This window comes from Protopterus annectens, chromosome 12.part0 (genome assembly GCF_019279795.1).
Source record: "Protopterus annectens isolate FY-2018-M chromosome 12.part0, PAN1.0, whole genome shotgun sequence".
Classification (NCBI taxonomy): domain Eukaryota; kingdom Metazoa; phylum Chordata; order Ceratodontiformes; family Protopteridae; genus Protopterus; species Protopterus annectens.
Window position 1 is genome coordinate 508,081,114 of NC_056746.1, and position 22,931 is coordinate 508,104,044.

General features: G+C 39.2%; 1 long non-coding RNA gene and 1 other non-coding gene across 2 annotated transcripts; one reads left to right on the forward strand and one right to left on the reverse strand.

The window, feature by feature from the left end:
* Positions 1-2,723: 2,723 nt before the first annotated feature.
* LOC122817431 lies at positions 2,724-2,857 on the reverse strand. The gene has a single exon (XR_006367249.1). It is a non-coding gene; the product is annotated as a U4 spliceosomal RNA (small nuclear RNA).
* A 383-nt stretch (positions 2,858-3,240) lies between these two features.
* On the forward strand, positions 3,241-22,233 carry LOC122817341. The gene is made up of 2 exons (XR_006367210.1): positions 3,241-3,427; positions 20,230-22,233. It is a non-coding gene; the product is annotated as an uncharacterized LOC122817341 (long non-coding RNA).
* The last annotated feature ends 698 nt before the right edge of the window (positions 22,234-22,931 follow it).

A 22,931-nucleotide genomic window follows, 5' to 3' on the forward strand; every position in this document is an offset into this window, starting at 1 on the left:
ATTTATCTGTCATTGACCAAGTTTTATAAAATTTTATCTATATAAATTAGCTTATTAAAAATATATAAAAATAAAATGTCTAACAGAAAAAACTATGATATCTAGTAAAAAATATATGCCGTTTATAAAATGTCTCTCTAAAAAAAGCACATAAAAAATCAATGTTTTTTTAACAAGCTTATTGTGTCTATATACAAAACTTCAGTGTTTAAGTGGTCTGGCTGCTAAGAATGGTTTTAGTGAGATCTTCTCATTTAAACCATGTTTATGGGCTTGCAGCCTAAGGATCCACTTGTTTTCTACTTCCTCTGTTCTATTTTTGGGATTCCCCAACCTACTTGTCCTATTCACTTTTTCTAACACCCTAAATCTAAAACAATGCGTTAGACCATTTTCTATTACATGTCGTGCCAGTGCATTGGTGGTATTTTCCTTGTTTATAGCATAGATGTGCTCTCTTATGCGTTCACGTAACGTTCTATTGGTTTTTCCAACATAGAACGTTTTGCATAACTGACATTGTGCCAAATAGACCACATCTGTAGTTTTGCAATTGGCAAAGCCTTTGAATCTATATGTATGCCCTGTATAAGGGTGTATGAAAGTTGCTTCTTCCGCTATGTATTTACATTGATTGCATGCATTGCAAGGAAAAGTGCCTTTCTTTGATGTCAAAGTAGAGCCCCTATGCATTTGTTCATAACATAGAAGCCTATTCAAGGATTTCATATTTCTATAACCTATGCTCGGCTTAAAATAAATAAATAAAATAAACTGTATAAAGTAAATGTCTAGTAGTCTTTAGCATTAATTGTGCCAACTGAAACCTGTTTTCAAATTAGTCAACCAGACCTGACAGTTTGTACAAGTGCAACATTTTTACTGTTGAAGATTGCATATAAAAATGTACTTGACAAGTAATGGAATAAAATCATTTGACAATATCACAATGTCTATTGTCTTAAATATGTCTTCAAATTACTTGAGTGGACCTGATAGCTGAAAATAGTACACTGCTGTTCTGTAAAACTGAATTTAAAGGTACCACATCCATCTGTAACCCGTAATGGATAAGAAACATTGCCAATACAATTCTGAGAAATCCGCTTGCTGTTGGTAAGTTGTATGCAAAGTTCCAGGCGTCAGTCACTGTAGCAGTAACACTGCTTTCCTTTTTGGCCTCTGGGTCAGCATACAGCTGCAGCACCACCACATCACAATGTGTGGCTGTCTGAAGTATGTGAACTTGAAGGCTGACCTGTGAAGAGAATGAAAAACATCAGGGTATATAGTAATGTTAATGAAGAGTTGCTGCTACACTAGACCAAATGATAACTTCTACATGTAAACATCAATGCACCTTGCAAAAAAGTTAATACTGTCTCATGCCTATAGATGAACGCTACACTAGCAAAAGATCAACCAGGTTTGTTAAGGAGAAGTCAGCCTTCAACTGCAGTCAACTACACTACAAGGTGTCTTACAGTATGACTTAGATTTCCATGCACACTGAAAGAACTGGAGTGTTTTGCGGGAGTGGCCCATCTGTGGGCGTGACTCAAATAGGGGTGTTCCCTTGAGTTTGGTGTGGGTGGGGCTTAAGGGGCGCCAGAGCACTACTTCGCCTAGGGCGCCGTTTCAGCTAAGGCCGGCCCTGAGTGTGGGGGAGAGGTAAGGAAAAGTACATAGAGCATATAAAATATAAAAATAAAAAGCACTGTATGGAAGTATAGACAGCCAAACCCTCAGGAGGCCCTTAAGATCCATGACCAGCCCCAGCAAAATCAGAACAAATCTGGGAGGTAGGAAGATGTTGGTAGACCTTGTGTAGATGTGGGGCATTGGGGTTTGGACCTGCATCACTGAGGGAAAAAAAGCATAGATTAACTGTAAAGTTAGTCATAAAGCAGAAATGAAAATGAACAGTAACGGACAAATGGTTATTTTATAATATGAGCAAAGTTATTTTACTTCTTCTACTATATGAAATTAAATTCTTAAATCTATAGATTAGAAACGAGTATGACTTTTTGAATCTGAGGCTAAAACATTTAGGATTCCAAAACAAAATACAGCATGCTTTTATAGAAATGAAAATGTCCCTATAACTTAGCTTCTCAAAGGACATCTTAATTACCATTTGAAATACTGGTTGTTGGTAGAGGCTTAACAGTTTATCCTAGGAGTTAGGATTTGGTCAGTGCTTTCAACTAGTTCTGATATTTGTGACCAGTACAGGTTTTCACATATCTGTCATCCTCAAAGCATTAAAAATAATAGCAGAGGCTCAGAAAGAGGAGCCCTTCATTATTTTTCACCATATAACATATCTGTATTCTAGACCTTATATAGTTAGTGATAGGAAATGTTTGCAGAAGCTTGGTTTATTTATTTAATAAAATATGCACCTATAAAAAGGCCTGACTTCAGCAAAGGCAAATCTCACTGCCAAAATCAAGAGTGCTATGCCTAAATCTATGTAATTTTCCTGGAGCTGTTCTCCTTGCAACTCTTTTGAATATCGTTTTTCTTACTCAGCAGGACTAACCCAGTATAAGCACATTGCAAAAGAATACTAAATTCATTCCATACTTACTACAGATCTATAAATCTACGGAGATAAAATGGTCTTTACCTTCCAAATTACAATTTTATGCCTATACGAGTCTTTAACAAATAACAATCCAATGAATCATTATCTTTTATTAACAAGAAAGAACAGGTCTCCGTAGAGACCCACAAAAATTGTCATGCTGACCAAAGCCAACATAACGGGGTATTGGGATTAGTTTTCAATTAGCAATAATCACGCCTCGGATAAACCTCATTGGCTATGATACTGCCACTGCGCAAAGCTAACGAAGAACCTGCGGGCAAGCCTTCTCTTTCAGAGAGATATTTTTTAAAATTGTGCAGTTTAAATTTTTCTGTACTTTTTAAATACTAATGAAGAAAACAGAATACTGTGCTAGGTATTTTAACCGAATATAGCAAAACTTTTAGGCGGCAATTACTTAAAATATAACCAATTACGTTAGCATTGCCAAGTGCATGTTGGGAACCCTTATGCAAATATCACTTTGAGGCCTCAGTTTCCCCATGTGAAGGTAATTGATGCGGTAGTAACATGTGATGACGTATTAAAGGGAAGAGAATGTTCTAAGCAACGATTAGGACTTGCTAAAATTCGTTAAGCAATATCACATAATAGGGAATAAATTGTGATAAGACTGTATTAAACTTACTAAGCAATAAAGTTTGATACGCAAACTGAGATGCCGAACAGCATTTTAAATGCGTTGATTCTATTTAATATCAATTGTAAAAAATAAAAACAGTATAATGGAGCGGTCCAGTCCCAGACTGTAGTACGGATATAGATATACAGGAGCTTACTTGCGGCTTACGGTCATTTCAGGGCAGGGAGGTAGAACATTAACTTTTTGTTATTTATATCTATAACGTTTTGTTTTACAGCATGTTTAAATTGTACCTGTGGGATAGTGCTTAAACTGAATATGTTAAAAAACTGCAATGAAGTTGTGTGCTTTTGTTAAATTTGGTCAGTTGCAGTACACAAGCTGACCCAAATGAGTAATTTCTCTCAGATTACTCGGAATGTTTTGTTAAATTTACCTCTGCAAAGTTATTAGCACATATATTGAATTGTATCGGAATTCCTCTATATCTAAAAGTAAGTATTGAGGCATGTTAGGTTATAGGTTCATAGGTAGGTACTAGGCTAGTGGCCCTACGGCCTATACAAGCCTAGCCAAAAAGGTACCCTGGCTTTCGTCACCCAAGAAAATTATTTTCCTGTGCCCCTCCCTGTCAAGCAGAGCCACAGAAGTGATCCCCGGAGTGAATTCCCTATTACCCATCCAATCATCAAGATTTTTCTTGAAGAATGCTAATGAGGAGCTCTGTTTGACATAGATAGGTAGTCTGTTCCAGAGTATGGGAAGTCACTGGACAGGAATCTATCCCTCCAGCATGTTCTGTTTATTGTGGTGACAAGGTTTAGGTGCCTAGAGCATGTAGCTCGGAAGGATTGGGATTTCTTTAAGTGGAGCATGTCCAACAGCTCTGGGTTTGACATAGCTTTGTATGTTAGGCAGAGATTGCCTCTGAGTAGGCGATATGCGACAGAGTAAAGCTGGAGTTTTTTGAGAAGGTCTGCATAGGGTATCTGTTTGAGGCCAATAATCCTCTTTGTGAGGTATTTCTGCGGCCTTTCCAGTTGTTGTAGATGTCTTGTGAGGTACATACCAAAAGGGGTGCTGTACTCTATAATGGGTCTAATGAGTGATGAGTAGAGAGGAACGATGACATCTTTTTTTCTGGATGAGAAACCTTTTGTGATGTGTGCCACGTAGAAGGATTTCCTGACCACTGTGGCGATGTGATTATCAAAGGAGGGACTGCTGTCCACCTGTGTCCCAAGGTCTCTTATTACACTTTCGGTGTTAAGTAGACTACCGCCTATGTGGTAGTTCATGGGTACAGAGTTTTTACCAAAGGGGATGACAGTGCACTTTTTGGCATTGAGCTTGAGACCATGGCTTTGACACCAGGCATCTGTCTCAGTGAGGCCCTTTTGTAGGATGTCCAAATCATTAGGAGTTTCGATTATGGCTCCTAGTTTGCAGTCATCTGCGAACTTAGTTAGCCAAAGACCTTCTGTGTTAGCCTGTACTTCAGAGAAGTAGATACCAAACAGGAGAGGAATAAATTAATCAATAAAGTACCACCCCATTGATTTCTAACATGATTATTCAAGATTCACTGCTAGTAATGATAGCTACCTGGTCTAATGTCCACAAGTTTTCTCAGGATATCCTAAAGGTAGCTACCCGGTCTAATGAACTTGAGTCTACTATACTTTAAAATGAGACATTCAGCCTAGCTGGCTGTACTGCAGCATTACTACAGGGAATCCTAACTGCAAACAATCCTGTCTCTGTTACTGCTTCAGAGGCAGTTTTCCCGAAGTAAGATAACAAAGATGTGTGAACAAACTCTCTATAATGAAACATCTATTGGAGAGGTTGGTGAAGCAGCAATAGGCACCCAGCTGTTTCCTCTGATGTACATAGCTACAGGCTCCCCATTGTCTTAGGTGAACATTTTCTTCCTATATGTTTTTTCCCCTCCATGTGTTTTGACCGCCAGGCCTTTTCAGTTGGACTAGAGCCCGTTCATTCTCTCATACTGGACATGCCCAGCATGGAAACAAGAGCCATCCACAAGGGTCATAATCTGGGCAGCCATGGAGGTGGTCTGTGTGTCCTTACTGGTACCCTGACAATAAGGACTGTATTCTTGTGACTTTAAACCCCAACCCTGCATAGGGGGCATGTGATCTTGTGTCACTGTGAGGATCATGTCACTGTCTCCATGTGAGTGTGTATGCTTCAGTGCACCTACAGTTGAAGTTTGTCATGTTCACAGCTTATTGAGGCAAACACATGCTTCTCTAGAAGGTCAGAGCATTTAACAGCTCTAGTCCACCTTTCCTCCGGGAATGGCACACCCATATTTCCCAGTCCAGCTCCAATAAATGCCCAAGACACTAAATGTACCCAGGTCACTTGCCTCGTAGTTAGGGATTTACTCCTCTATTTTATCAGAGATATCTGTTTCTGAATGTATGTTTATTTGGATATTAGTTTTGCAAACATTTGGAATACTACATGAACTTGGCTCTTCCTTGCAATGAGTCACTTAAGCTCAGAAGATTCTCATTTAGTTCAATAGGCCTAAGTTACTGTAGTTTGTACAAGCCACTGACAGTGGTCTATAAAATGAGGTTGACTCCTTGGAAAAAAATAGACAGATACATAACTTATGAGTGGAAGTCTGCATTTTAGTAACTTCTTCCTTGAACATGTATTGTTATAATGTGTGTACTCACATAAAATTACTTTCCAAAGGCTGAGAGAGAGAAGAGAAGAAAGAGTAGGATTTATTTCACTGCTGCTGCTACTGCTGCAGTAAAGTAAACTGATGAATTATGCAATGGCTGCCATGTGATTGTATGTAAGGGTATGAAAAGGATATGAAAAACTGAACCCCCAGGAGGCAACAGAGCATTCCTAGGGTTCACAAAACATAGTCAGGGTCTTAGGTGAATTGCTTCAAACATGCCTCTGTCTACAATATACTTTAAGCTTGTTAACATGGGATGCAGAGCTTGTGTCTTTATTACCAGAAAGTAAGAAGCAAGGGTCTTTATTACATTTTTCCTGTTGTATTAGCAATGCGGTGCTGTTCTGCAGGTTTGTAGTTTCTTGTACCATATGTTTAATATCTTAAATGATATGAGCAGCTACATCTTGCAGAAAGAGTGCAGAACAGTTTTTTGTGAAACCCGAAAACTATCCTTCTCAGAACTGATTATTGCACCCAGCAGATCAAAAGTGAGCCAAGAATCCCTTTAGTACCACCTACTGTGATAAAAATTCTCAGAAATGCAGCGTTTGCTAGACTAGGATCAGAACTGCAGAGGAGACCAAAGTCATGCCAATATTTCAGTCTTTAGCTGAATCACCTTTAATGCTAATGAAGAAGACATCTTTCCTTGGATTCAGTTGTCGTATCATAATGTGGACTGGCAGAGCACTACTCCAGACTCCAAAAGGGCAACTGGGTTTGCACTACTGCAACAGTTCAGAGTTGTACATTGGTAATACCCACCAGTGTAAAACCCCAAATGAATGACATAACTCTTTAAATTCAATGAGCAGTTGTGGTGCTGCTAGCATTCCACCTTTAGGAGAAACCTGGTACAGCAGGCAGTACATAATGAGAAGCCACACTTCCATCTGCAGCAAGTTCCACATGCAGGTGGAGCAATGTTGCTACAGGATGGGACCCAGGAAGGTAATAAATGTGGTGTGTAAGTTATCCCCAGTTTCTTATTAGTGGAGGCAACCCACACAGATAATAGTTGCACAGGTTCACAATTTAAATTACTGCATAATACCCCCCAACACACACACACACACACACACACACACACACACACACACAGTTCATAGAATAATATTAGGCTATTGATCCAGAGGACCATTAGTAGCCTAACCATGATATCCCGCATTGGAGGTACCCATTAACATGACTAATTTATACCTAGTTTTGACCCCTTTCAATGAGGAATTGAGGGGCCAAATACAGGGTGTATTTAAGACTGGCATTATATTTGTCCAGGTTACAGTTAAAGAGGGTCAGGAAGCTTCTTTGATTTCTATCCAAAGCAAGCCTACTCCATAAAAGAGGGATTATGTGGGATATATATCAATCTTCCCAGCAGGTCATATTTATGTTTAGGGTATTATTAGTTTTACAGATGTGCAGGAGGTCACAAAGGGTCTGTGTAGACTAGACAGAGGTCACTTTTCAAGAGACTGTAGGAAGCAAAAAAAAAAAAAAGCGAGAGCACTTTAAGGCAGTCTGGATAGTGGTCTTTCATGCTGGATCATATGCTTAGACAAGTGTGTAACATAGGGGACATTGTACTCCATTATGGGTGTGATGAGAGAGGAGTAGAAAGGGGTGATAACTTCCTGCCTAGGTAAAAGGATTTTCTACCAGCGTTGGATACATGATGATCAAATGATAGCTCATTATCAATGAAAGTGCTCAGATCCCTAATAACTGAGTTAACTTTCAAAGGGATATCACCTATATGATAAGCACATGGGTGCCCAGTTTTGCCCAGGGACATGATGATGATTTTCTTGGCATTTAGTTTTAGGCTGTGGTCCAGACACCACTTACTGGTGTGTGTTAGTCCCTTTTGAAGAATCTTAAAGTTAGATGGAGCGTTAATGATAGCTCCAAGTTTGCAGTCATCTGCAGACTTGGTCAGCTACATTCCCTTGATGTCAATCTTGATCCCTGAGGGACACAGCTGGTGTTTTTGAAGAAAGTGTGCCTCCCACACTAATAGATTAGGTTCTTGCTCTCCAGTGGGTAGCACAGGGGGTTGCATTTAATTTGATTATCTTATCAATAATGCCATAATATGGGATTAAATCAAAGGCCTTGGCCAGGTCCAGGTAGGCAATGTATACCAATCTTCCTGAGTCTAATGCATCAATGACTTGCTCAAAGAAGCTCACCAGGTTCAGGAGGCAGGATCTGCCTCTACCAAACCCAGACTGGCTTGGGTCCAGAACTTGTAGGCTGCCTATATCATTGCTAAAATTTCATAATAAAGGGTGGTGAGGTTTATAGGTCTATAGTTTTCTGGATCAGTAGTGGATTTCCTCCTGCCTTGTGAAGCGGGATGACTACCATAGTTCTCCATTTTTCTGGTATGAATACAATGAACAGGCTGAGGTTGAATAGATTAGTAGCGTGTCTAACAAGAAAGCAGTGTGGCACATTATCAGTATCCATGGATCTAGTACTTTAGGCCTTTGAGAGAGAGCTCAGAACTTGTCCGAAGGGGATCAGAAGGGGGTTTTGTGGGCGTGCTTATAAGTTGGGGAAAGTGAGTAAAGTTAGAGTTGAATTTGTCTGTTACTATGTTGGCTATGTCCTTAGGGGACAAGTAAGTTGTTATATATTAGTAAAAAAAACAAGTTTTGCACTCTTGTTTTTGTATTACTGGCTGCACTCTTGTTTTTGTATTACTGGTTTGCACTCTTGTTTTTGTATTACTTGTTATATATTAGCTTTGAGCATTGTTGGGCATTACTTCTAAGGTTTCTAAAAAAGCTAATGAAGGCTTTGTGGTTTTCCTTAGCAGGAGTTGCAATTCTTAATTCATACTTACTTTTGGAGGATTTGATTTGCTTCTGAGTTCTTTGTTGATCTTTTTGAGATTGAGTATTAAGTTTGCTTTTATGGGTTGCACTTTTTGTTCTCTTATTGCATATTTTGTTAATACTAGGGTTCCATCATTGGGGTTTTTCCTGAATTTGGCAATATATTTATGTCTTCTGGGGACAGATGCCTCTGCATGCTTTAAGGTGGGCATAGAAATTATCTGCAAATGTGCCAGCATGTGAGATGGGATCATCAAGATAAGGAGGGTGCTTAATTTTCATCACAATATCAGTTAGCTAGATTACGTTTGCTGTAGAGTATTTTAAAAAGAGAGAAGGGCTTTGTGGTAAGTCAGGTTTTATCCTCATGGTGAGTGTACTGAACAGTGGTCAAATTTGACCAGTGATGAGGTAACTTGTAGGTGTTGATCATGGGTTGGCTATATTAGTGAGAACCAGGTCTTATATTTTGATCCCCTAGTTGGCACTTGCACCATTTATTTATTTATTAATTTATTTACTTATTTTACATTTGTTGACCGGGTTAGTCCAACTGAGCGATTGGCTCATTTTCAGTGGAGACCGGGGGAGAAAAGCTCCCATAGTGAGTTTATAAATTTTACATACAGGCAGTTAAGAAGTCTTCAGTGGCAACTAAACCAACTATAGCAAGACAACATTTACAATAAATCATATAGAAAGAAAGAAAGAAAAGAAAACACTCAGGTAAAATGTAATAATAAAATAATGTGTCATAATTCTTGTTAGGTTATATACAGTATAACTACAAAAAGAATAGGATGAGGAAGAGGTGTTTAAGAGTGGGAAAGAGGGGTAGACGTTTATAGGGATTTGATTTGCTTCTGAGTGTGCCCGAGCCTAATCATTTGTACTAAGCTATTGTTATGTCACCTGAGCCAAATCATACCAAATACAGAAAATACAGCAAGTTGGTATTAATGAAAACCAGGAATCTTTGTGCTTATTTATTTGAGATGGTGTAAGTTTCTCAGTTAGAGGCGGGATATTTGAAGTCTTCCAAGGGAATAATGTTAGGCTTGATAAGAGGGATATCAGTTTATTTAGATATGCCTTATAGGCTACAGGTGACATGCAGGGAGTAAGATAGTTGGATATGATAGGGTGCAGAGCTCTATTCACCATGAAAAGGGTATGGAGGAGCTCATGGTCATTGTCCTGACTTATGAATTTGGAGATAAGATGCCTTCTTAGGAATATAGACACACTTCCTTCAGCAACACTGTCATTTTCTGTATTTGGTATGATTCGGCTCAGGCTTAGTACAAATGATTAGGCTTGGGCACACCAGTTTAGTACAATGGTGAGACAATTGATGTCTATTGGTACAACCCCGGAATCAGGCTGGGAATGTTTGCAACAGACAGCACATGATAAATGCAAAAGACAGTAAAGGCAAATGAAATAACTAATGTTTTTTTTGAAGACAGTGACTGTAAAATGGCTGGAGTGCCACAACCACAGTTTTAATATGAATTTGCAGATCATAGCAAGGATTAGACTTAGGCTGCGAATGCCCAGAGCTGGCAAAACTAGTGAAAGAGAAAATAAATAATATGCCTGCAGCAAGCAGGAACTCAGTCCTGGGTGATATGGCGCTCTGCAAGTGTTGTTAGGTGATAAGACTGTACTCGTGTCCTCAGCTGTCAACAACCGTGCTCAGTCCTCCACAGGAGACTGCAGGAGTGTGTGGATATGCCCACTTGGATACTGTTACCGTTTTAGTATGGCACCTAAAATTGTGTTTCAGAGGTAACACCTCTTCATGGTTTATTTTTTTTTACTTAACCTGAAAGTGCAAACATTTGGAACTATTGTAAATATTTTTCACAGTGCACAGCCTTAATGCAGAATATGCAGCCTTTTCAAAATGTAGTGGTGTTTGGTTCTGAGTTCAAGTCTGATTAGGTATGCTCACATGTCTTCGTGTAGCTGCAACCCAGCAAAGTAGAGTGATGATGTTTGCAGACACCCTGAATTTACAGAAAAAAATCAGATCACACACACCAGTCATACAACACACTACCCTTACAACCAGTAACAGATTTCACCAAGAACAATGGCAGAATCCTCTCTTCTCACCAGTAGATAACTTGCTAAACAGTTCTAAATGCAAAAATCCAAGAACACAGAAGAGTATTTAAATCAACACTAGCACACTCTAATTTAAATGCAGAAAGAGAAATGTTTACTTACCAGATGAAGTGGGGTTTGCTTCTGAGGTCATCTCCAGTTAGGTATCCTCAAGTGCCCTTGTGAAGTCACAGCCCAGCAGAGTCGAGTGACCTGCGTGTCTCAGAGTATAAGTACTGAGAATGTGTGCATGACAGTTATGGTACATATCATCATGTATGTATTGTCATTTCCATCATATGGGTGACATGTCTCTACAACACTGCCTTTGTGGGACATCCAGACCCACTTGCGTGAAAGCATTGATACTCCAGGTCCAATTCCTGCAGTATCAATGCTGTCCTACAGGTGGAGTTGTAGCATCAGATGGCTTCAGGTGGAAGTCCACTGAGGCCTCAGCTGAGCTTGGATTATACCAGGAACAGATAATGAGACTCATTGCTGTAGAATGCTTTGGTATCTCATTGCCTTCTCCTGGCATAGGAAGACTCCCTAACATTCATAATACCTCTGCCTTCTAGGTACTGTATAGAGTGTTTCATCCCCTAACCTAATGTTATTCCCAGGGTTGTAATTCAAGAGTGGGGTGGTAAAGCAGGATGACAGAGGCGTACTTGCTTTCCAAGCTGATACATTTTCAGCTAAAGAAAGATTTGTTACCTGTTACTATGTTACTAAACCTCATGGGGAGAAAAAAGAGTTTGTAATAAGGAATGCCATCTGGCATAGTTCAAATTCTGTTGCTGCAATGGAATGCCATTCCTACAAAGTATTCACAACAACTTTGTTTTTCCTGACCATCCACTCTTGGAATTGACTAGTATGGAATTAGTAACTGGAAGCAAAATGCAGCAGTGACTTGCTGCTGAGCTCTTTATGTCTGGCGTTTTGTGTTAGCAGCAGTTTTGAGCATAATTAAGCAGCTATAATGATACCTGTTATTTATTTTTTACAATATTATTTTTCAGAAAAATTTACTAATTGGTTTATTTCTGCCTTGGAAATTTACTGACTACTGTGTAGCCATTTTCCTTTGAATTGTAATTACCTTATTGCAATTTTTTGAATTATTTGCTTTGTTGTTTTATGCTATGCAAGACAATTTGTGCTAAACAGAACACTGCAGTAGTAGGATTTAAGTATTGATTTGTAGATCATGACATTTAGGGCCAAATTACATGATGGTATATGCATATCTGTCAATCTTGTACCTCCAGAATGAGGGACAAAGCAAACAATAGTTGAGAAATAAGGCCACAGAAATTGAGACACATGAATACTAATACTATGAACTTAAAATGTATTAAAATGCATCAAAATGTCTAAGTTTAGTAGGAATGTAGTAAACATTAGAGTCACAATTATAGACACTCTACAATTTCTGGACAGTTGAGATGTGTGTGGGAGTTAACATGGAAGTGGGCCTTTTTGTGATGTTAATGCCACCCTGTACCTTTTCTGTGATTTGCTCCCCCCTGGAATGCTATAGTGTTTCAGACTATATTGGGTTTTACTTTTCCAGGAATGCTGTCATACTACACCAGTAATAGATAATGTGATTCACAAAAATTCTATATTAATGAATTGCATAAGCTATTCTGAGCATGACTCAACACATCAGAACTGACATCCAGACCATAGCTTAGCCCAAAGCTGTCTGACATCACAACATGTACATATTATATCTGCTGGAAAGTACAGTGCCATCTGTATGTCAGCTACAGTACTGCAGGCATTATGGGATACTCACTATTTGTGCCTGTAATTCTGTGGCAGTAAGGAAACAAGCAACATGATCTGTACTTTGTGATGTTCTGAAAAAGACATTAGTATTTTATTTTGCTTTTAAAGACATCTCTAGTGTATGAGGATTATGATTATTGTGCACACTTCTGGGAATGTACACCTGTGTCAGTCAGGATTCCGACCCCCAACATTGACACTGCAGAGTGCTCCATCTGTATGGTTTCTATAATACTGGAAGCATAGACGCATTCCCTACGTAATGCCTACAGCTGACATGTTGGTGGAGTTCTCAGTAATGCTAAAGTTGCTATGGGATTCCCAACAGAGTAAAAGGGGCTATGCCGGTGGGGGTAATGTACACATTGGTATGCAGCACCACTTACTTATTTTTTTTTAAAATAACAACAAATTTATTTATTTATTTATTTGTTTGTTTGTTTGTTTATTTTTCTTTACCAGAGTAATGCACTGATCAATATTGGCCTCTTCCAGGCTTAGCCATGGTGAAATACAAAACATTTCACAAACAAAAATACAGAAATGTAAGTAATAACAGAATAGTTCAGACTAATTACACAGAAAAAGCTGTGTGTGTGTGTGTGTGTGTGTGTGTGTGTGTGTGTGTGTGTGTGTGTGTGTGTGTGTGTATAGATTCACTTTATAATCTCGAAATACTGGAATATCGAATTTCAGTATTTCGAGATTATAAAGCTGAAAAAACAAAAAATAAGAAACCCAAAACCGCGACCGTTACAGCACACATACAAACACAAGTACACCTGCCTCCGCACAACATAAACACGCACACACCCTTACTATAAGCAGGGGGCAAGCCCCCTGCACCCCCCCCCCCACACACCCCTAACTCCGAGGTCGCACTAAACACCAACAAACACAAAACCCACCAACATACATTCCAAACCCCCACGCACAAACACACATCACACATATACAAACACCACCACTCTCAACACTGATACACTCACACTCTCATACGTACCCTAACCCACAATTAACACTCCCCGACACACTCACAAACTCTCCCCAAAACCCTTAACAACACCACACTTACCTAACTAGATGTCAGTACCTCGGGCTTGACATTTCCAGGTTCGATATTCTGCAGTTTCACGCATCTGCAGATTCGACAATTTGGTCTTGAAATACTGAAATTCGACATTTCAGTATTTCGAGATTCCAAAGTGTTTATATATATATATATATATATATATATATATATATATATATATATATATATATACATATACTAGTGAACAAACACACTGTAATGTGCAGTCAAGCAGAGTAATATACACGCTGGTCAATCTTCAGTAAATCTTGAGAGAGGAAAAGATACTCAGAAAGGAGATAAGTTAGTGATATGTCCTGTGTAGAAGCAGGAGCATTTGGCTTGGATGAAGAAGTGCTTTTGGAGTTGTATTTGGAATAAGTGCTGGTTTCCTTAATGTTAATGGGGAGGGCTTGCCAAAGAGTAGGTGCCTAAGAGGAGAAAGCATGTGCAGTGTGTGGAGTTTGGTTCTAGGGGTAATGAGAGTTGGTGCAGCTTGTGAGTAGTGTCTCACAAAGGTCTGAACTGTGACCCATACCTCTCAATTGTCCAGATTTATGAAGAATGTACAGATTTTTGACACATGTTTTTGGTCTGTTCTTCTTAAAATTTGTGATATTTTGGCAAATCACTCAGGATTGAAGTCACTAAATAATGACATACATTTCAGTTTCCAGACTTCAAATCCTGCAGAAAATGCATGCTAATACAAATTCCATTATTCTAGCAATTTTCTAAGTTTATACAAGCAACTTTTAAAATTTGTCCCTGTTTTTGGGCCTTTGTCCCCCCATTATTTTAGGCTTTGTCCAGATTTCTGGCGTTAAGAGGTCGAGAGGTATGCCGGATTCTGTAAATTTTACAGAAGCTGTTTGCGGACAGAGCAACATGCCAAAGGAAGACTTCAGCCCACTTGATGTGGGCAAGATTTCAGAGGACACAGTGAAGGCAGTCAGTACTTAGACTTTCAACTTAGGATAATTAAGGATTCTGCACATGCCAATTTGATTCCAAAACACATTGTGCACACACAGCACAACTTAAATGCAACAAACTGCAATACTGATTCTTTTTCTGAAATCTTTAGTCTATGCTTTACAGACTCCAAGGAATTTTGGTGAAATCCATAGCAAAAGATGAAAAAATATACAAAAATGCAATGGGCTGTTAATGAACTGCAACAGTCTGCAGTGATACAAGCCATAAATGAGGCTGTGGCTGTGTACCCTAGAAGGCAGCCAGCTAGAGTCAGAATAAGATTGAAACTAAACCAGTTGTCAGACCAGCAAACAATTGACAGATACAGGCCAGATAGACAACTGGTGCAAATTGCCTGTAGCATGTGTGCCCACACATGTCTGTGCAGACCCTGTGAGAAAACCCAATCCCCCTTGAAACCCAAGTGTGTCTCAACCTGGGTGTACTTCCATCTGGGACATCCCAAAGACACAAGATACTGTGGGAGTATCACATACAGCTGCCAGCTGTATCCTAGCAAAATTCCTAGAAGTAATATTTAGTAAGGTAGATGACTACATACACTTTCCATCTACCCCCATGGAGTAGAGAACTGTAATGTACCAGTTTTACAGCATCACAAACTTCTCCCTTACACTCAGTCCAATAGATTGCACAGACATAACTATCAAGACACCAGTACACCCTGAAGCAGACCTATACACAACTATCCATCAACTGCCAAGTTGTGTGTGCAGCAGAGGTCAGCATAACAAACATCATGGCAGCACACCCTGGAAGTGTCCATGATGCTGCCATAATGAGAGAAGTGGACTGAGGGCAACATTCCAGCAAGGTGAAATACCTGAGGGCTACTGCTAGATACGTACAGGAGTACAGCTAGGACATAAGCAAAGGATACCCCTCACAGCAATATCCATTCTGACCAAATGTGTTTTCATTCCCACAATAGTTGACTGTGGTTATCCACTTAAGCCATGGCTAATGACACAGTACCACGAACCATCCAACTCTGCATGGGAGACCTACAATAGAGAACACGCAACAACCAGAAACAAAAATGAGTGTGTGTTTGGAGTACTGAAAGCTAGATTCAGATGTCTGGACATATCCGGAGTGCACTGCAATACACACAAAGCAACTCAGTTGATAACACAGTGTGCCATGCTGTATAACATGATAACTAGAGCACATGGCAGTCTTCCAGCTGCAGGTGTGGGTGAACTACTTTGAGAACTCTAGATGAGTACATCCCGCAGGTATCAGAGGAGGAGCAGGAGGACATAGGGGGCAGAAGATACAGGCAAAGGCAATGTAGGGTGTGACCACACATGTAGGGCCAGGCAACACGGCAACATCTGACCCACATCTTGGAGTCATGATAAGCAAAACATAAATGAGTACACAGATTGAACACTGATGTTCAGGTGTTTCCCCATCACAGCAACACAGAGTTCATCTAATGGCAATTACCCAATAGATGTACACACTGAACATCAGACTTAACACCATAATCATAACATATTACAGCATGAGCATATGCAAATGTGTTACAACAGGGATCATCAGCTCAAGGTACAACTGACACAGGTATGCATACACACTCATATTGTTGTATCACTGTATGGAAAACAGTAAGGGATGCACATCAGTGCTACACATTCTTCTCTCTACAATATAATAACATAAAAAAAGAGAAACCACACAGGACATAATGCAGAATATTTAATAGCTGCAGGAATATATATCACATTAAATTGGTAATTCAATAATATGAGCCAGCTATATTTATCACACTGTAGGACACACTATAACCCAGTCTAGAGTGACATTGCTGACATCTCAGAACACAGTCTACTAAGCCCCGAACATGTACAGAAACATGTTGCCCTGGTTGCTCCACAGAAGAGATTGATGGGATGACAATACCATGTTGAGGTGAAGGAGCATGACTGCAAGTTGAAGGACTTGTGACTGGTGGGACCACAGCAGATGGGCCAGCAGGTGAACTCTGTGCAGGTTGTACCACAGACATTGGTACATGAGGCCAATGATGGTTCTAAGGACAGGTAGCCTGCCTCAATCATGTTGCAATCTGCTCAGCACTGTAAGGGAATGCAGAAATTTTCTGGTAGTATGACACTACTGCAGTACCCTAGAGGCCAAGATTACTACTAACCATGCCATAGCTAACAGACTCTCATTCTGCATGGCCAATGTAGCCATTATTTCACTGTGTCTTTACTCTTATCCTTCATGCATGACATGTAGCTGGCATGCCACATGATTTGTACCACGTGCAAGTGGACGGACATCTGACTAATGCCATTTCTGTGACCATTCTTTTGCCTGTAGGTGGAAGTGGACATCTACCCCGATGTCCTGTGTCAGCTTGTTATGGGGAACTATCATCTCAGCTGGGGTCTTTTTGTCAATGACCTCACCCTGTTCAACATCCACTGTGCCATCAGCCTCTGAATGGCTAGACAAGTTGACACATACATCTGAGGCTACAGCTGCAGCAACATCAGTGTCAACATCATGGACAGACTCTCCAAACATGTCAAGGTCCTGTGTTCCAGGGCCCATAATACCATGCTGAGACACATCTGAAACCACAGCATGATCACTGGATGAGCTGATGGATGATACAGATAGCTGATGTGCTACAAGATACAAAGACACATATCAGAATAATGTGCTTACATCACATGATGCGTATCATCAAAAACATATGACATATATATATCTCACGGCAGTGTTATAAATAATAATGACTTTACTTGAGGTCAGCTGTATGCATGCTTCAGGAAATCCAGGCCAACATGCATGAAATATGTGAGGAGTAATAAAAAACACACACCTGACAACCCCCCATGGGATGATGGTGCTACTGAAGATGGATGAACTTCAACTATTGGAGGGGGAAAAGCAGCATTAATGATCACATCATTGCCATCATTAACTAGGTGAACACAGTTAAAACATACAGAAGGTTTGACATACACATGCCACTTGTGTGTGTACTTGATTGCATTGATGCAGACTGGCCTAGGAATGGGAAGAAGGACACAATATTAATGGAGGGCAACAACAGGATTAACAGCAATGGTAGGTATGAAGCATAGTTAATAGAAAACCACTGACAGACTCCTGCTATGGAGGGGTTGTGGGTTGTACTGTGGATCCTGCATTTGAAAAGTAAAGAGAAAGACAACACAATCAAGTATTTAGCAAAAACAATACTGACAGAAACACATATACAATACCATGGGATGCAAATACTCACATGATGGATATTGCAACTGTACACCAGATGGGCCTGTGTTGACAAATATTGACAAAAATGTCATGTATCAAACTTGTGCTATACATTGATGAACACTATGACAAGTTTGTTGTAACATACCTGGTCTGTCTTCACTTGAACCGGCACAGCTTGGGCCCCCACTGGACGTACCTGTACAATATTAGGGAAATAACAATATTAAAGTAAACAATAGTGACATGAAATGAGGCTGAGGCAATAACAAGGTAGTGGTTACAGTAACAGTATGGAGACACTCACCTGCTGATCTCTGGTTTAGTCCTGAAGTAGATGGACCTGTGAATATTAATGGAAACAGCATTGCACAAGTTGTTTGGACTGCTTTGTCTGTAGTTCACTTGTATGAATACTTGTCATTAGACTTACATTCATCATCCTCATCTGTGTGGATGTGTGTGCATGGCTCAACTCTGCTGCTGTGAAGCAAAAACAATACACGAATATGCATGTTACAGCAATATGCAGTGATCGGCTGTATACCCAGCCATGTAATAGAAAGAAACATATTAATGTTCAGCCTGGAACTCAAGCTTCAATACCACTCTGGGGATGCATTGTTCCACTCTTGCTGTATGCAGTGAGGCCAGAAATATTGTGATGTTATGAGCAGGGGGGTCAGTCATGGTCCATCGCCATTGCCATTCCTCAGTCTCTCACAAAGTCTCATTTTGTTGGCTGTATGAAGGACCATGTCTAAGCAGTATCATCTACAGGCATCACAGGATTGGTTGTGGTCTCCAACTGCATTTATCATGTTGGTGAGTTAAGTCCAGATTTCATGTCACCAAACCGCGTCATCAGAATGGCCTAGGAATCTCAGTCCATGTTGCCGGAGAGCATCAATTATGATGTCATTTTCCTGGAGGGAGAAGTTGTCACCCCTAAGATGAATGGTCATCTGAAAGACAGTGAAATACACATGATAATATTCCTGTGTGAGTCCATTTAATCATTTGATTCTGTGAACAGTATGTGTCAATGTAAACAGTATGCATTCCTGTGCAATGCAAAGGTCTGTATAACACTCTGTGTCACAAATACTAACGTGACATATATAAAGCAACAATGTCTTCATACATAACATTTGTAAATTCAACATAACGTAGAACATCTTTAGAGTTCATGAGTGAGATTAGAACCCCTCACACCACATATTTGCTGAATGAAGGTCCATAGAGGATATCATCATGCCACAGGAGTCTGCTTGCATTTCACCTTAAAACACTACAACAAGTAACAATTTAAAAACTTATAGAAAGTGCTGGAGAACTTCAGGATCTGCAGCCAGGCCACAGACAGTATGGATCCTTAGTATATTGAGCCAGTAGTGCTAACACCTTTGTTAAGAAGCATCATTGAAGAAATATCCATAACAACAACAGCACATATTTTTAACAGTTTGTTAGGAAACTAGAATTAAGAAATATCCATGATATTAGCATAACATAGTACATATGGATATTGTTGGAATCTGTAGGTATCCATAGTTACACCATAGAGTGCAAGAAAGTACCAGTAAGAATTGTGGATAATCCATAAATCTGCCTTTATATGCTGTTAAGATTGGCAATGCAAGTCTGTCTATACAACTGCATATGGCACTGAAATCAATTATTTAAAATAGCAACACCTGTATGCATAAACTTTAAACCAACATCAGTCCAGTAACTTATAATAACTTCTGTTAACGATAACATTTTGAGTGTAAATTAATTTAATCAGGTACCTTTGGAAATGACTCACTTGAAGAAAGTTAATAATCACAAAAACAGAAATGCTACCACTTGCCGATGTACCTCTCACTTCAAATTACGGAATCAAAGTGCACCTAATATGCACCCACCTTTAAGTATTGTTTGCACTATACATTATTAATGAGGTTCATTAAAATTCAAGTTTATGGAATCCTATTTGCACATCTCTGTGAAGCAGCACACCCTGACATTATGCATCATAACACTCAGGTATTCTGGGGAAACACCCAACAGGTATCGATTAATGGTACCATGTGTGGCACTTGCCCGTTATCTTACAATGATCTAATAACATGACATCAATGTCACTTTCAAATATTGATTTTGCTATATTTATAGATCAGACCATTGCTAACTGGAAACTGAGTGGTACCTCAGTGAGCATTTATCTGTGTTTGTACTTTTCAGAGTTCTTCAGCTTGTGGCTCTTGATGGCTACTTCGAAGATGCTGTGACGTGTCTGTGTGCACAACTGGACCGATGAGGAGATGACCCAGACGTTGACTGTGTATGCTGAATGGGAGCAGAAGATAAGAGCCAGACCCAGGAACTTTGCCATGATAGATGTATGGAACCGGATCACGAGGGAGCACTGAAAAAGAACAGGGATCTACCACACTGGAGTGCAGGTTTGCCACCGCTATAATGACCTGCATTAGAGTGATGCAGAGGAGCTGTGGAGGAGGATAGCCGAGGTGTGGAGACAACCTGTGGATCCCTACAGCAAGTGGGAATATTCTACACATACCTGAGCATTCCTATGGATTTGAGATACATACAGCTATATATATATATCTATATATATATATATATATATATATATATATATATATATATATATATATATATATCGCATGGTGATAATTAAGTTTAAGTGGACTTGTCAGCTGCTGCCCTTATAACTGTGGGTTCAATTCCCATGCTGTTAATTTATGTAATAATGTTTAGAGTATCCATAATTATGACCTTTGTAGATGTACATATTTTTTACAACATCATTTCACATTACCAAGAAAATAGGCCTCTTTTCTCGGATTGCCGTTTTAGTGTTTTGTTCCTGGGTTTACATAATTTCACATTACCACTGTCCTCATGCATTACTGGCTGCTATAGTGCCTAGGCCGCAGATGACTGCACACTTTGTAGTTTTCCATTATAGTACCACAGTCTCATATACTGCACAATTATACATTGGATTAAAACCAATATAGAACTTCTATAATTCATTCCTCCTAATAAAGTACACAGACACATTTATTTAAGCCAAAAAGGAATGCCTGTCTGACTGTGTGCACATATGTTTTCAGATATGTGTTGATAGCTGTTATTTCTGTACAATAATATGTCCAATAAGTGTTTGCAGTTTCTGTATTCGTCCATTGTTTGCAGGAATTCTAATAAACACCTGTAGTACCTGTTTTTTTAATGAAATTCCTACTGCCTATTAGCTTGGCCAGTAAGGAAATGGGACAGCATGTTTAAAATTTGTCATGCTGTAGGTTCAAATCCACATGGGGGCACATATAGGAAACTGTTATCCTGGTTTAATCTACTCATACCATTTATTTAGAAAAGCATATTCCACTTACAAGCATATATTTTGAGCATGGTTGTGAATAACTCTGTTATTTTTCAAATTTATCTGAACATATTTGTAATCCGTAGTGGTCTATTAACAACAGCTATTTAACAGCAGGGTCAGTAAAGCTTGCTGCAGACTGTTATATGTCTGACCAATGCTTTGGTTAATATTGTATACTTTGTAAAAGTGCTATCAAGTTCTGTTTTATCAATAAATATTACATTCAATTCAAGAACAATATCATCCTCAAGTTTTGAGGGAGTGGGATGGGTAGTCTAACAGCTGAAATACAGAACAGGGAAGATGTATGTATTTTGTTAGCAATGTGCACTTTGCCAAGGAATATCATGGTCTTCACACATACCTTACTGTGTCCCTTATGTACAGCAACTTGTATAGTTCTGCTCACAGAAGCCATATGCTACATGGCACTGTCCTATTGTTGGAGAATGAATGATTTCCATTGCTGTTAATGTTTCTGGACACAGTGCTGTCATGAATTAAGGTTTTCAAACTCTTTAGGTACATGACCAGAAAATGTACATACTTTGAAATCGTAATCCAGCATCAATATTAGTAGACCATTCCCCCATCCAGGTGATGTCATAAAAAGAAGTCTTTTCACTGTATTCAAAAGAGGCATTTTCAGCCAGGATGGATTAGCTAGCTAGGTAGCTTTGAAGGTTAGAAACTGAATGTACATTGTAGTTGCAGGTTTAAATCTCATGAACTCCAATATGTTTTCAAAGATTTTAAAACCCTGTATGTAATACTGAAAATGTACATGTTGATTATCTAAAGTTCTTAAGGAATAAATTGACCAAAAGCTGTTCTGAGCCATGTTATTTGAGGGATACATCATTCATACTTTCTGTTTTCAAGAAAGGAGTATTGGACAAGGAACCAAGCCATGTGCATTGATCAGATGCACAGGCTTGAGGAACAGCGGAGAGAATGAGGTATGTTGATTACTGTGTCTGATTTATGAAATTATTGTGAAATGCATATGCTCCTGTTTACAGGCCTGTTTTTTCACATTAACGTGTATTGATTAGAATGCAGGAATACCCATCATGTATCAGTAAGGTAAGTGAAAGCATCATACTCTGTGCTAACAACTGTGATTGAAATCTAGAAATGTTGAACTATCATGTAACATTGAGCCATTGTTTCAGCACACTGGTTTTTGAATTGTACTCCACAACATAAGTAACAGTTGGACTGGTTTATCTGTTGTGCATATTGCTTGGTCAATATTTTGTATGTAAGTTTTAATGCTTTGACTGATGCTTGTAATGTAGGTTTTGGTACATTTGTATGTGTTTTCCAGTGACTAATCTGTTGTGCATGGCTTACCTATTCACAGAGTGACTAGGTGTCTGCTATGTCTGTGTTTGTAGTTTATAACACTTTGGGTGCTTTTATTAAAATGCAGTTATAGTCTAGGTTTACTGATACTAATGCAGATAGACATTTGGTGTTGTATGTGCCTACAGCACTTTGGGTGTGTTTGTTAAAACACAGTTAC